This window comes from Lepidochelys olivacea (genome assembly GCF_965140295.1).
Source record: "Lepidochelys olivacea isolate rLepOli2 genome assembly, chromosome: 2".
NCBI lineage: Eukaryota > Metazoa > Chordata > Testudines > Cheloniidae > Lepidochelys > Lepidochelys olivacea.
The window spans coordinates 198,455,674-198,468,981 of record NC_140412.1 but is presented as its reverse complement, the minus strand read 5'-3'; the positions used below and the strand labels follow the sequence as shown (position 1 = coordinate 198,468,981).

Sequence of the window (13,308 nt, the reverse complement as noted above, 5' to 3'; positions counted from 1 at the left end):
AATGTTAAATCTTGGAAGTGGCCATAAAAATACATTTGATGGAGCCTCCAAACTGAGTGGGTCATTGCAACCTGATAGGGTTGCAGAGACACTCAGGTTTGGCCCATCTGCCACTCCATGTTCAGAAAAGCAGATTGACCAAATCTGAATGGCTTTGTGACCTAGCACAGGAATTGCAATGCCACTCATGTTTGGTCCATCCACCCCCCTCCTTCCAATTAAATTTTCAGTGTCAACTAACTTTGGGTGCCCAATATGAGAAGTCTAGGGCCTGATTCTTCAAAGTACTTGGCATTTTAGAGTATTTATATGTTCAGAACTGTTGTTAGTGCTCAGTGCTAATCATACCTGAGGTGTAAAGCAGGCACCCAGAAACTGAGGAACACCACGGCCACCTGTGAAAAGTTTGCTTTGTGTGACTTGCCAGGTATCTCATTAAAAAAAAAAAAAAATCCTGTGGTAGAGGCAAGAATAGATTCCAGTTCTCCAAGAGGGAATTCACTTGCCTGTACTATCTTGTCATCCCACATCATTCACTATACATCTTCCAACTCCTGCAACAAATGAGGAAAGGATCTTACAAATCTCTTTCACTACACATCTTTGATTCATTCCCAGAGCACTGAATGAGGCAGAGTCTCCCTGGAAAAAATATTATTAATTACATGAGTACTACTATCATAATAAATACTCAAAGAGGCTGAATTAAGGTTGCCCATACAATCTTAATTCTGTCAATCCATAAATTTGCAAAGTCAAGCACTCAAAAGTTAACATAGCAAGTTACATTTTTAAAACTATGTTTTTAAACAGCTTTAATATTAAAAAACAATTTTATCCTGCAGAACCATATTGACACCCCCACACACACTGGCTCAGATCGTTAGATCCACGGCACAGTTTTCTACCACTTGAGTTAACAGTGTAACTGACAGCAATACAAGGCGAAATCAGGGTGCATTTTCATGGGGGTGGCAAAAGATACTTCACTGACACACAGACAACACCCTGCAAAATTTCCAGTCCCTCCCCCAAAAAATAGAAACACTAGAGTTTTTCAGTGAAACGGTTGTCAATTCTTTTTTAAATGAATGCATTTTTCCCCTAACTTCATTCTGAGAAATGTCTGACCTGTCTCCCCCCCCCCCAAAATTTCAGCCTGAGAGAGACACCCAACATGGAAAGTTTTAGCCTGAAACAGTTTAATAAGCAACTAACAGGATCTTATAATGGAAAGTGTTAGTGCCACTTACAGTTAAGGCTGCCCATCTACACTGCCTATAGTTATACACTGTAGTACATATAACCAATGTGTCCCAGAAAGTCAGACGCTTATCACCTGTCCAAGCATCCTGGTACGTTTTATATAAATTAACATTTGGTCTGTTTTGGTAAACCCATGCAAACTTTCATGACCTGAGGGAACTGCTGGCAAGCTGAGCTAGAGAAGTCAACAGCAGGCTGGTTATGACAATATTTTCAATAGGAGCTGTTTGACTCTTCTAGTTTATAAAGTCCATCTGGCATGTTTGCAATGATAAGTCCCTGCATCGGACTTTTTGATCCTGATGACATTTTAGCCTCTGAACAAACAGTTTATGGATTTTTATAAGCTTCAGAAACTACTCTTGCTGAGTTTGTAAACTCCAAGCTCTCAACAACTCTGCTGAAATCTTTGAGCCTGCCGAGGTTGAAATATTTGTAGGGAATATTCACTAGATTTCAAGGTAGATCAAAACAAAAAAACAGTGAATTTCTGAAGCTATGCCAAACTTGAGATCCCATGTTGCAAAGACCACCACAGAAGACATTTCAAACAGTAAAAGAAATTCCAGTTTTTCAGACATCATAAAATGGCTGGTCTGATTAAAAAAAAAAATGAACCTCAAACTTTTGGAGAAAGTCTACTCTTGCCTAAAGGTGGGCATGATAAATTTCAGAGGAAAAAGCTTTTTCAAGAACATTAGATGGGAATGAAGTATCAAGTTCAAAATGGCAACCGATTCACCCTTAACTATTGAGGTCACTACCCTTGACTTTGTAAAACGAAGTCCAGCAAATATCTTCAAAATTTTTCTAGAGCTTTTTGATGTGTGTGTGAGAACATTGTGAGAACTCCGAGCAAAACAAAAAGTCTACTACATCTTGTGCAGTAGCAACATTTTAACCACATGTAGTAATACTATCCAGCATTCTCACAAAACTGTGCTTTTTTTATTTTTGAAAAATCAACCACAGGAATTAGTTTCCACATAACACATGCATTTCAGTCTAGCCAATCTTTCTTCCTCCTCCTCCCACCAAAACACGATTAATTTCAACTAACCCCTAGTCACAGAAGTGGTATTTTCTTGGAAAGCATGTTCAAGAGAGGATAATAATCTTAAGAAGAAATTTTAACTGCAGCAAAACTTTTGGCAAATGGAAGAGACAGACACATATTTGGCTTTCAGTACTTCACATGTGACTGAATACTTTGGTAAGAAATACATCATACATGACCTTCGTGCATGCAGTACTAGCTTTCACAGAGGAGGTTTTCCAAAAGTCAGCTGAGAAACCAGTTGTCATAAATATAAAGGGAAGGGTAAACACCTTTAAAATCCCTCCTGGCCAGAGGAAAAACCCTTTCACCTGTAAAGGGTTATGAAGCTAGGATAACCTCACTGGCACCTGACCAAAATGACCAATGAGGAGACAAGATACTTTCAAAAGCTGGGGTGGGGGCAGAGAAACAAAGGCTCTCTGTCTGTGTGATGCTTTTGCCAGGAACAGAACAGGAATAGAGTCTTAGAATTTAGTAAGTAATCTAGCTAGATATGCGTTAGATTCTGATTTCTTTAAATGGCTGAGAAAATAAGCTGTGCTGAATAGAAAGGATATTCCTGTCTGTGTGTCTTTCTGTAACTTAAGGTTTTGCCTAGACGGATTCTCTAGGTTTTGAATCTGATTACCCTGTAAGATATTTACCATCCTGATTTTACAGAGGTGATTCTTTTTACTTTTCTTCTATTAAAATTCTTCTTTTAAGAAGCTGAATGCTTTTTTCATTGTTCTTAAGATCCAAGGGTTTGGGTCTGTGTTCACCTATGCAAATTGGTGAGGATTTTTATCAAGCCTTCCCCAGGAAAGGGGGTGTAGGGTTTGGGGAGGATTTTGTGGGGGAAAGACGTTTCCAAGCGGGCTCTTTCCTGATTATATATTTGTTAGACGCTTGGTGGTGGCAGCAAAAAAGGTCCAAGGGCAAAACATAAAATAGTTTCTACCTTGGGAAAGTTTTAACCTAAGCTGGTAAAAATAAGCTTAGGGGATTTTCATGCAGGTCCCCACATCTGTACCCTAGAGTTCAGAGTGGGGAAGGAACCTTGACACCAGAACTTCCATTTCATTTGGACCTTAGTATAGCAGCAATCCCATTCTCTTCACAAACAAATATCAGGATAGAAAGGGGTTCTATGCTGATCCAATACATTAGAAAAAATAGCTTTCATGTTAATTTTTATTACTAGACTACTAAAAATATAAAAAGTGGATTATACTTCAGCCTACAGAAACATACATCACTGTCAATACATCAGCCGTGTACATAAAATGAACAGCATCACATTTTATGTCCTTTGCAAACCAGTAATACAACACATGCATTGTCTCAAATTGGCTATAACTCCTAAGTTAAAGCTATTTTTCCTTTTCAGGAACACAACTAAGAGCCAAGCTCACTGCTTCCTTTCTTCTTGAGTAGGTTATGCAGCAACGTTTATTTTCAAACATACCATGCTTCAAGTAATAAATATTAAAGTTTTTGTTGCCAGAGCATCTATCCAGAGTAGATAAAAGTACTCAAAATAGTAAAATAATTTTCAAAAGAAGCTCCTCCAATATTTTTCATCTTTTCCCACCAAAAAACATCATCAAGATACGAGGAGGAAAAGAAGCACATAAGCATACAGATTCTTAACAAGTACCATATACTGAGTAAGAAGGCATTTGTGTTGTGTTTCTATTGAATTGGAAGCTGTAGACACACGTTACAACAGGAGGCTATTCTTTCCCAAATATATTTAACTCTTCCACTCATTTTACCTCACCAAAAGATAGAGAATTTGGTAAGTTACCTACCATTTACATATAAAATAGAGTTGTCCACAAGAAGAGTAAATGCTTGTCTACATATGGAGGTTTTTGCAGAATATGTTTTTGCATATGAACTTCTGCGGAACACACAAAATAGTTCTGTCTACATGATTTAACCTACTTCCTTTTGAATAATGCAGCCACACAGCACTGAGTTTGTTTGGCTGGGTTTTTTGTTTGTTTATTTTTTAAAAAGCACATAGCATTCTGGAAGATATCCCATAGTGCACTGTTCTGCTACTGAGCGCTATGCACTCTGTGACCTGGGGGTCAAACTGGAAAATTCCCATGATTCCTCTCCTAGTATCCCATGATTCACCTGATTCCTACATTTTTCCAATCTGCTGGCAGTCAGCATGAAGGGAACACTGCTGTATTCCACATCCCTGAAAGCTGTTAATACACAGAGGCTGCTGCACTTTTATTTGCACTCACACAGGCAGATGACGTCAGGAGTGAGCCGCTTCTCCCTTTGGGTAACAGAGGCAGTGGGCAGCAGATGAAATCAAGCATCTTCTTCTGGATGAACTTTTCCTGGAGCAGCTTCACTTGGAGCACCATTTCTGGACATGGGAAGCTAGCACTGACTGTCAGGAAAAGATAGTGATGCAGACTGGGATGGCCAGTAGTGGCAGCAAAATTTCAGGATTACAAAGGCTGCTCTGCCAGAGATCTACACAGTGCTCACCCTGGAGATGCAGCAGCAGATCATCAACATGAGAGTTCTCTTCAGCATAGAGAAATATGGGCCACTACCATCTGAAATTCACCAACTGCTACTGGTCAATAGCTAAACAGTTTGGTATAGATAAATCAACTGTTGGGGCTATTAGCAGCACACACCTCCCTGAAACCAAGAGGATGGGGGCATAAACCCTGGCAATCCACAGGAGGTTAATGATGGATCTGCTTGGTAGGGGTTCCGCTGATCGCTTCCATAAACCTATTCTCTCCTCACCCTACCACCCACCCACCCACCCACAGAGCAAGCCTCAGAGTTCAACAGGCAGGGGTATTGTTCCATGGTTCTCCAAGGCCTGGCTTACCACCGTGGAAGGTTCACCAATATTTGTGTGGGATGATCTGGAAAGACCCATGATGCTAGGATCTTTAGAAACTAAGACCCAGCATTTTCTACACTGAAAAGGGGGACTCTCTCCCCCAGGACTACTATGGACATCAATGGCACCATGATTTCCTCTGTCATTTTAGGAGACCCATCTTACCCTCAGCTCCCCTGATGTATGAAGCCATTTACTGGACATGTGAAGAGGAGAAAGGAGCTGTTTAATTATATCCCAAATAGCTGCAGAATGGCACTGGAGTGCATATCGAAAGGCCAAAAAGGGAGGTGCAGATGCCTAATGTGGAGGCTGCTGAGCAATACCTGCCTTATGCGACAACTGCTTGCATCTGCAAAATCAAGGGAGAGCATCTCACTAATGGGTGGAAAGGAGACATAACGAGTTTCTTAATATTATGAACAGACTTCACAAACTGCAGCAAATCCTTACAGCCACAGTCAGGGATGCCTTGTGATCCCAGGCTGAGGCTACAAACTAAAATTGAAATGAAATTTTATTGTGTGTTAAGTAAGGATTTCATTAAGTTTTATTATAAAATTGTTGCACAAAACAAAAAAGCATAAGAACATATTTCATTATTCTCCTCTCGCATGTACTTTTATGAAAGGGTATTGAATTTTGCACTATTTTATCTTCACTAGAGCTTATATTGACAAACAAAAATATTTTATTGAACATAAACACAACAAAAGACAGTGCAATGTTTAGGGGTCATAACAGTGCATACTTAGTTATGCTATTCTGGTCACAAGTGTGTAGGTGGGGGTTTCTGACTGTTGCTCTTTCCTCAGGTACAGAAGGATGAGGGAAGAAGCCATCACTTTTAGTTGTAAGAGTGCCAGTGGAGTCCTAGTATCCCCTATTCACATTATCTTGTGGGGCGAGGGAGGCGAGTGACTGTAGCTAAAATGTGGGGGAAATGTAGTGCTGCTCTCAATATACGTTTTCCAGGATGCTGGGAGGGAACATTGCACCAAAGTGTTCTTCAGCAGGACTGTGTGCCTCTGCATCAACTCCTGCAGTCATTTCTGCATGTCCCTATCTTTCTCCACTCTCCCCAGTCAATTCTCTATCCTCCATAGTCTCTCCACAAAGAGAATTTCCCTCCACTTGTCTGTCTTTTTCTCTTCTTGGATGCAGAATCAAGATTCTCGTAACTCACCCACAGATTTTTCAAGTATACAGGGGAGAAGATTCTTTCTGTGGGGGCCACCGCACATGAGATGCACAAGTGAGGGGAGATGACAAACAGAACAGATATAACTTCTACAAACTCCATAGTCAGAAAGAGGAAAAAGGACAATTAGAGGACCTCGTACGCGGGAAGAGTCCTTAAAAACAAAGGCCTTGAGGCACCATAAAGTAAGTGTTTCCCACTTTCACTATTAATCAGGGTGGATAAAAATCAGTGATTTAAAAAAATAATTTTAAAAAATAGTTTATTTAAATGGGATTTTTTTTATAGTTTTAATTAAGATACATTATAGCTCAAAGATATCTCATCATGGAATAGGAATTAGAAATTCTAATTCTATAGTATGACAATATATTCATGTAACGTTTAAGAAAAGTTTTGTAAATGAGTTCCAAGAGTTCATGGATTAGGGACCCAATCTTATAGGGTTCCAGGGGCTTCTGTATAGATTATTTAGGTTAATTTTTCTATCTACCCAATGGGACTCAGTGCTCAGTAGAAGATACCATCAGAGATGCTTAGTTTTGCAGTTCTCAAACAGTGGATTTGTCTCCCCAGAAGTAACAGGCTTGTTAACAGCAAAAATGTTTTAAAATAAATAATAAATATATAGAGGTGAGAAATAACAGACCTCAACTCTATTATCCCTCTGAACATTTGTGTACATAGAGTCAATCCCTTACCTCTCTCTAAAAGGCCAAAGTTTCAAAAAGTTCAATGAACAGAAAATTGTTGGGGGCGGAATCGATCTGGACAAGGAGAAGAAGTCTGGAGATAAATGTGAGAAGGGAGGGACATATGCTTGTTTTGTTAAATTATTATATGTTTGCTGTTGAAGAAAAAACTCCAGAATACTTAACGTTGTTGTTTTAGTTAAATAAAGCAATTTAAATGTCTCTCTGGTGATGTTCGCCTCCTAATACAGCATGGCAAGAAAATACTCCAAATATGAATGATTAACCTGTTGAACTGGAGATATTTAGTCATTGGGAGGTGAACTATCTGCTTCAATTACCTTTGGTAAATGAAATAACCAATCATTCATTTTCTGATATAGCTATAAACTAATCTGAAAAGTTTTCAAAATAAATCACTTTAAAAATGTATAGTGTGTACCTTCTAAAAATGAAACCTACATCTCCGAGTTGTGAAGAATATGTTTTAAAGGTTATAACAACCAACAAGAATGCACTTTTATATAGAAAACCATGATTAAACAGAGTCTTCCTGACTAGTGATTTAAATCAATCAATTTGATTTAAATCAAATCCACCTTGCTATTAATCCCTTGCTGAAGGCTCCTGCTGGACAGGCCAAGATTTGACTAGCTTACTCATGGACAGTCTTACTGAGCAAGGATGAAGTGAACTACTATTTTTTGTGGGATTTTTTTTTTTTAAACGAACCAAAAAACACACACAAAAAACCACAAAGCTTCACCAGATCTTTCTAGGACCAGAAATGTCATTGTAAAAAGCCAACAGGGAGATTTTTCAAGAGACAGAAAGGGAAGAGAGGCATGCAATTTCCACTGAGAATCAGTTGGTCTTGGATATCCAATTCCCATTTGAAAGTTTCCCCCTAATTTGTTAAAGAACACCAAAAATGGCTGATATAGTTCATCCAGAAGGTGAAAGGTAGGTGTGTGGGGCCTTTCAAAAAGATTCTCTTTGTACTCAGATAACACAGGAGGAGTGACAGCCTCTGCCACAGAGTAACAGAGAGGCTGTGGTTCTCTGCAATGAGAAAAGATACCATGGGGGAAACTTGTGGGCACAGAAAGCTAAATGACCTAGACATGACATATTCCATCATACAAAGGAACAAAGCAGTATTGCACTACTAAAGTTGGAGAGGAGGGGGAAAATAATTCCTGTGAAGGCAGTCTACTAAAATATTTATTTTTGTAAAGAACCACATAGGGCAATAAAATATACACACACTGTAGCCCATGTTATAAATGTTGTGTCAGTAGTTCTCAAACTTTAGTATTGGCGACCCCTTTCACACAAAAAAACTTTGAGTGTGACCCCACCCCCTTATAAATTAAAAACACATTTTTTTATATATTTAACACTATTATAAATGAAGGAGGCAAAGCGGGGTTTGGAGGTGGAGGCTGACAGCTCATGACCCCCCCATGTAATAACCTTGCAACACCCTGAGGTGTCATGACGCCCAGTTTGAGAACCCGTGTTATATAGAAGAAACCACTGTTCTACAAAAAAGTCTTTCAAAAAATCCAGAATTCATCCTGTACTCCTACATGTGTGGTTAAAATCAAGATATAGTAAATATTTTTCCTTTGAATATTTACTTCTATTTCAGTAGTACCCTTTATGTTATCTTATTGGGACACTAACTTGGAAAAAAAATGACTTGTGTTGGGAAAAAAAATTGTACCTACTATTGTTACAGCTCCTAAACAAAACTAGTTAAAAATAAATAATTTCTTTATAGAACAAACTGAAAAACGAACAAAATAAAGTCACTAAACTTTCTCCCTCACTGAATAGATCCTCATAAAAACAAGAAAGCAGAACACTTATTTTTTTTAAGAGTTTCAGCAGTGTCACTACATGCTGTTTAAAGGGCAATCAGAAATTTGTTTCTTCTAAAATTAGATATATAGTTTTTTAAAAACTGAGTGGACAGTGTCTCCAGCAAGCAAGTCTAGACATTCACAAAGGTACTTAGGCATTGCAAAACTGAGCGCTGCAAAGCTTAACCCCCCAGTAGCCTGCTACTTAGTGAAATTCTCAGATCCAGGTTCCTTACCCGGCCTCCCCCTGTACAGGGAAAGTTAGGTGACTAAAAAAAAGGGATCCTCAGAAGCAGACAAGCTGAGCAGGGAGCCAGCTATGCTAGTCAAGAGTGGAATTCAGAGGAAAGGAATGGGGCTTAGGTCCCAGATCCTCTAAAAGTAGTTAGGTGCCTAACTCCTATTAATCTGGGCTTTAGGCACCTAATTTCCAGGTTCATGGCGGAGAATCCCAAAAACAGATAAGCACCTCCCTATGACCAGTCAGTCAGGAGCCTAAGCCAGGTCAGACCTTTCTTGCAAAACAAAAATTTAGATCACCACCAACTCCATTACAGCCAACAGAGTGACGGTTAGGGCATTCACCTGATCTGTGGGAGACCAGGCTTCAAGTCCCTGCTCCAAATCAGGCAAAATCAGGCCCCACTGCCAAGACAGACCAAGGATGCTTAAATTTGAGAATCCCACTGGGCCTTCAGCTCAAGTAAAGCCTTCAAGCAACCCATTATTTTGGGGATGGAATCAGGACTTAGTGGGGCTTTGCAGATTTCTAACAGTGGAAACGTAAGAGCTTAACTTGACTCAAGTTTAGACAGCAGCTGAGCAGAGGTTTTAAGAACAGCTGGTCTCTAAATGTTGGCCTCAGGCAACTTTATGAACCTGGCCCATTTTGTATATTCGTGGTTAACACTATTACAAGTCTGCCTTGTGACTAAGACAATTAAAAATAGAACTTAAGAGCTCCTGACAGTTTGTTGCAGTTGTACATTTTCAGTGCACTCAGACTCAGACTTTAAGGTCAGAATGGACCATTATGATCATCTAGTCTGACCTCCTGCACAGTGCAGGCCACAGAATCATACCCACCCACTCCTGCAATAAACCTCTCACCTATGTCTGAGCTAGATGTTACATACAACACTAAGGGCACATCTGGTTGTATACTAAGTGGAGCAGCATCTGAAACAATTCTTTATGCAGCAAAAACCTCAACTCATTCCAAAGCAGGCTAGATATACTGTATCAAAACTCTAACTTGGATTCCCTAGAAAAGTCAATCTGAGTCACAAACTCATTCCCACAAACCATGGTATTAAGACACCTGTAAGCAAAATTTAACACACAATTTCTGTCTTTGCCAGCATTCCTATAAACCATATCAAAAGACTTGAAAATTTCCAGTCCTTAGTTCTTCTCAATCATCTTAAGGCCCCAATTATGTCCTCCAATATATACGATTAAACATTGGTGACAAAGTCACACAGCTATCACACTTACAGACTTTCCAAGCAACACAATGGTACATTTCAGAGAGTAAAAATGAGACAGTCTCAAGTGCAGTTTTTTAATTTAAAGTTTTTAAATCGCCAGTCCTACTGTAGCCGAATAGTCACCGTCTCCTCTCCCAGTTCATTCTCCTGTCTATAAGTGACAAAAGAAACTGCTACCAATGAAACACCAATAAAGTAGCAAGAGCAGAAGCATCTCAAGTAACAAGATTAAGAAAAAGTTAAAACACTAAGCTTCCTTGGCACACAATATCTGAAGATACACCTTGTACTACATCAAAAAGTTCAGTATGGATGGGTACAACTCACTCATCCAGTGAACCAGCCTTCTATAATTAGACTTGGGAGGATTTGATTTTTATTGGTAAATGTCAGTAAAACTTGATTTCATCGTGCACACGCAAACCAACTGAACAGTATTTCCACTGATAACTGAAATTTACAGATAAACAACATTTTTCTTGCTTTGCCTAAGACCTTAAGAGTCTGAGTTAAGGATATTCATTGTGTATATCTTGACATAACGATAATTTATATTTTAACTAATATGAAGCTTTAACTTTTTGAACCAATGTCTATTGTCATTAAAAAATTGTCTGACCCCCCATGTTGCCTGACCCCCACCTCCATAATTTCCCACAACTGAAAAATAAAAAAATGCTTTAAAATAATCAATATTATCTGTCAAAATAATAAGATGAAAAAAATCAAATTCTATCAAGCCTATCTGTAATCATACACAGACAATATACAACCACCACATTAAAGGATATAAACCTGAAGTATTGTTGCTGTATTCATGAGTCTCCATTAGAAGCATCCAGCTTTCTAAAACAGCAGAGCCGGTTGCGAGTCCACGGCCCAGTAGATTCGTTGCTCTTCCAAGCAAGAGCCTTTTATTTGAATACTTTCATGTGGTCACCAGCTCACCAAAAGGTCAACATACTCATGATTATTCCAATTAAAAGCCTTTACAGTCAATTTACTGTCCCTTCCCAGAATGATAGGAAGCATAAAAACCAAGGACTGGGGAGAGGGGAAGGAACAGCAGGATTCTTGGGACCACAATGAAGGACAACAGCCACCTCTCAGAAGACCCAGAAAAACTGCAGTGTAAGATACAGCAATTAACACCCAATTAAATTTTTTAAAAAGATTTTTCCCCCCCTCCAGAGGCAATACATACAACAGTACACTACTGGAGTATTCTGATTCAGAGGCACACGAAACAAGCAAGTGGAGTAACTAACACTAACTCAGATATACACACACACACACACACACCTGTAAATCCAAATCCCAAAAGTAAATCCATCAGTTGCGGCAAACAGAAGTGGAATAAAAGCTAAAGCCTACAATAAATCTGTTTGTATTCACAAGAGCACACTAATTACTTAATAGGAAAAAACATGTCATTTGACAAGCGGGGGCGGAGGAGAAGAGTACACAGTACTCAGAACATGTTAGTATACACTACAGCCAACATGTCCAGTATTCCTGGATCCCTTTACTTTTCTTTTCAAGGAAAAAAAAAAGCTGAATGGCTAGGCTATTAATCTGAGGAAGATTTCAAATCAAAGTTGTTTACTGTATAACAAAGTTTAATGTTTTGAGACCAGTCCAAGCACAGTTACACTTAAATTATTTAAAAATTAAATGTTGAGATAGTCATAACTGTTTTCTATTTTTGCAAATCCAGAAAAAAGTGAAAGTGGGCCAAGAACAAAAAACCTATGCGGTAAACAAAAATGGTATAAACTGGAGAGAATTTGAACAATCCCCACCCTCCTTAACAAAACTAGAACATGCAATTTATAACAAATTGCTACAGTTAGAAACTTTAAAAAGGGGGTCTTTGCAAAGTAATGAGGTTAACGTCTTCATATAGAAAAGGTGCAGTATCAAAATACCAGATTCTTCTAGTTATTTGGGACAGCAGGCTTCACCCTATGCTAGGTCTTACTCAGAACCTACTAAGCCCATATGGCTGAAAGCTCTAGAAGAATTAAGTGGCATTAAAAGACAAAGATAGACTGCGTAGATTTAGAAAGATGCCATAGCAACTCATACCTGCCAAGCAGTTTTATAATAGTGGCGAGAGGAGTCCAAATATGTCCAGTCCAGTACTTTGCCGAAAATTCCCCTCTGGAATCAAACTTTAAATACCATATTTATATTTATTCACATTTTAAGTGAATGACAAGTAGTATTAATTTCATAACTGATTTTTGAATCAGAGACTTAAGTTTTTGAAAGGATTTAAAGTCCTCTCTTCTCTGTAATGTGGAAATCACTCCATGTTTTGTAGGCAATTGATAAATTACATCTAAAAATCAAACACACCACTCCTCACTGAATGTTAAAAAATACCCCAAGCTAAATGCACCTCACATGTGATGTTCTTGCTCATACTTATTAATACAGTTGTCAAATGTAACGAAGAAAATAGACAGCACCAAAAAAGTGTATAGGAAGTATATCTGTGATCACACCATAACATTAGAAGAATGGAAGTGTCCTTATATATACACACAGACACACTGAGATGAAATGTAACGCTTAAGTCAATTACTGACTCATCAACTTGCCTGAACTTAAAAAAGCCCTGAGAAAGATAGAGAAGCAATATAGGAAAATATTGACAAGTTTTCTTTGGGATTTTGGAAAGATTCATAAATAATGAGAAAATATGAAAATAGTAAGTGAACTGTGAAATCAGGTTAAAACAGTGGAACAGAGACTAATATTCCTCTAGATGATTCTACATTGTCTCAGAACAGAAATGTCTGCACATTTACTTGTAAAATTTTATTTGTATTAATTTTATCACACAGCAATAGAAAT

General features: G+C 38.5%; 1 protein-coding gene across 3 annotated transcripts in view; it reads right to left on the bottom strand.

Annotated features, from left to right (window-relative positions):
- SLC4A7 (solute carrier family 4 member 7) overlaps nt 1–13,308 on the bottom strand; it is a 160,151-nt gene that overhangs the window by 116,311 nt on the left and 30,532 nt on the right. The window lies entirely within an intron of this gene.